The sequence below is a fragment of the Penaeus vannamei genome, chromosome 14, assembly GCF_042767895.1.
Source record: "Penaeus vannamei isolate JL-2024 chromosome 14, ASM4276789v1, whole genome shotgun sequence".
NCBI lineage: Eukaryota > Metazoa > Arthropoda > Malacostraca > Decapoda > Penaeidae > Penaeus > Penaeus vannamei.
In genome coordinates this window covers 40,428,747-40,432,721 of record NC_091562.1, presented here as the reverse complement: position 1 = coordinate 40,432,721, position 3,975 = coordinate 40,428,747, and positions in this window count along the sequence as shown.

The window sequence follows — 3,975 nt, the reverse complement described above, 5'->3', positions numbered from 1 at the left end:
TATCATTATTGTCATGATGGTAATGATAATAGTAAGAATGATAATGACAATAGTGATGATAATAATGATAATACAATAATGTTAATAATGATGATAATGATAGTACTAATGTTAATAATACTAACAACAATGATAATCATAATATCAATAATGATACTGATATGAATAATAATGATAATAACAATCATAGCAATAATTATAAGGACAATAAAAGGATAAAAGTAACAATGATGAGAATGACAATATTAATAATACTCAAATCTTAGTAACGCCAACAATAATAATAATAATAATAATGATGATGCTGATAATGATAATAATGATAATGACAACAGTACTACTAATGATCGTATTATCAACAATATTGACAATGGCAATAGAAATGTTAATTATGCTATCAGTTATGATATCAAAAATAGTTTAATGATGACAATAACAATAAAACTGGTTATAACAACAGTAGTAATAATGAATATAATGATAATCATTATTTTCATCATTGTTATTGACATCAGTGTCATCAATGTTATAATGATATCAATGATAATAGTTATTATTATTACTATTACTAATATTATCATTATCATCATCATCATCCAATTTTCATTATTTTCTTTATCATTATTATTGATATTATCGTTATTATCAGCATTATCATTATAATATTAATAATAATAATAATAATAATGATGATGATGATGATGATGATAATAATAATAATAATAATAATAATAATAATAATAGTAATAATAATAATAATAATAATAATAATAATAATAATAATAATAATAATAATAATAATAATAATAATAATAATAATAATAATAATAATAATGGTGGTAATAATAAAAATGATAATGATAATAATAACAATGATAATAACAATAATAGTAATAATAATAATAATTATTATGATGATTGTGATGATGATGATAACGAAAATAATAATGATAATGATAGAAATAATGATCATAATGATGATATTAATAATAATAATGATAATAATAGTCATAATAACAATAATCATAATGAAAATGATAAGAACAACAATAATAATAACGACGATTATACTGTTCATAATGATAGTGATAATAATAATAACAACAGATAAAATATACATGATAACAACTATAATACTATCATGACAGTCACAATAATAATAATAATAATAATAATAATGATAATAATAATAATAATAATAATAATAATAATAATAATAATAATAATAATAATAATAATAACAATAATAATAATAATAATGATAATAATAATAATAGTGATGATGATGATGATTAAATAATAGCAATAATAATAATGATGATAACAACAATGATAATGATAATGATAATAATAATAATAATAATAATAATAATAATAATAATAATAATAATAATAATAATAATAATAATAATAATAATAATAATAATAATAATAATGATGATGATGAGAAGAAGAAGAAAAATTTATAATTGTTATTATCGCCATTGATATTATTATTATCATTATTTCTTAATTATTCGTAGTATCATTATTATTTCTTTATTATTATTGTTATTAATATCATTGCTATTATTATCATCATTATCATCATTACCATCATCATCATTATTATTATTACTATTATTATTATTATTATTACTATTATTACTATTATTATTACTATTATTATTATTATTATTATTATTATTATCATCATCATTATTATTATTACTATTATTATTATTATTATTATTATTATTATTATTATTATTATTACTATTATTATCATTATTATTATCATTATCATCATCCTTTTTAGTATGATCATAATTATCATTATTATCATTGTTGTTATCATTATCATTTTCATTATCATTATCGTTATGACTATTATTATCATTATTGATATCATTATATTATTAGTATCATTAATATTATTATTATTAGCATGATTATCATTATTATTATCATTATCATTATCCTTATTTTTATTATCATTATTATCATTATTATCACAATTATTGTTATCATTGTTATTATCATTATTATGAACATTATCATTATTACAATAATTTTACTACTGTTATCCTTATCATCATTAAAATCATCATTATTATTACCATTATTACCGCTATCATTATTACTTTCATTATTGATATCATCATCATTATTACTATTATCATTATCATCATTGATAATAATGATGATAAAAATAGTAACAATAATAATGATAATGATAATCGTAATAATAACAGTAACAATGATATGAATCTTAAAAGCTATTTTTAGAATAATGATTATTATCATTATCATCATCACTATCATTATTAACATATCATCATCATCATTAATATTAACATTACAATCATTAACATTAACATTACAATTATTATTATCATTTTCATCCTCATTATCAGAGGGAGAAAGAGAGTGAGAGAAAGAGAAAGAAAGAGAAAGAAAAAGAAAGAGAAAGAGAAGGAAAAGTGAAAGAAGAGCATGGAAGAAAGAAAAGAAAAACAGCAAGAAGACGAACGAAGGAGAGAAAGAGAAAGAATAACGAATGAATAAATGAGATAAATAAAAAAAAAATACAAAAAAAAAAACGAAGAGAAAGGGGATAGAAGAATCACAAAAAAGAAACAATAAAAGATAAAACCAAAAGTCTCACCCACCCCCTTCCCCCACCCATCCCCCTCCCTCCCCGACTCCCACAAAAAAAAAAAAAAAAAAATTAAAAAAATAAATAAAAAATAAAATCAATAAAAAAAAATAAAAAAAAATCCGTTAATATGATTCTTTTAGAAACACATCAATGCTCAGTATCCGACACACATCAAAATTCAAATTCTTAATTGAATGTTATTGTTGATGCTGGGCGAGTGGGCAGGGAAAGCCTAGTCAAGTGGGTGTTTGAGAGAAAGAGAGAGAGAGAGAGAGAGAGAGAGTGGGGGGGGAGAGGGGAGAGGGGAGAGGGGAGAGAGAGAGAGGGGGGGGAGGGGGGAAGGGAGAGAGAGAGAGAGAGAGAGAGAGAGAGAGAGAGAGTGGGGGGAGAGGGGAGAGAGAGAGAAAGAGAGAGAGAGAGAGAGGGAGAGTGGGGGGGAGAGGGAGAGAGAGAGAAAGAGAGAGTGGGGGGAGGGGGAGCGACAGAGAGAGAGAGAGAGAGTGGGGGGAAGGGGGGGGAGAGAGAGAGAGAAGAGAAAGAGAGAGAGAGAGTGGGGGGGGGGGTAGGGAGAGAGAGAGAGAGAGAGAGAGAGAGAGAGAGAAAGTGAAAAAGAGGGACAGAAGAAAGAGAAAGTGTGACAAAGAAAGAAAGTGTAAGAGAGAACAGAAGAAAGAGAGAGAGTGAGAACGAAAGAAATAAATAAAAAATAAGAGGAAGAGAGAAAGGAAAGGAGAAGGAAAATATTTGTCCGTATGCGTGTTTGTTAAGAGAGCAGAAATAATAGAAAATTTGAATAACGGGGAAGAAGAGAAATTAAATAAAATGGCAAAGAATTGATGGGAATGGGAAAAATTAATTAGATAAATTACAGAATTAAATATATGAGAGAACGCAAGAATAGCAAATAGATCGATAGATAATTGGAATAATATCTATAAGAAAAAATAATAATATATATATATATTCTTTAAGATACATAAGAAAGAAAGGAAGAGAAAAAAAAACTAAACAAAAAAAAATAAACATACAAGTAAGAACCTACAACTATACTTTCTTTTTATTAAAGCACATCAATTACTCAATTCTATTTGTAAGAAAAGTGCACAAGAACACGAAGGAAATTCGGTGGAGAATAATTATTTAAGTATATTCAACAGTGATGATGTATATGTATATATATATATATATATATATATATATATATATATATATATATATATATATATATATATATATATATAAATACATATATTTATAAAAAAATATATATATATATATATATATATATATATATATATATATATATATATATATATATATATATATATATATAT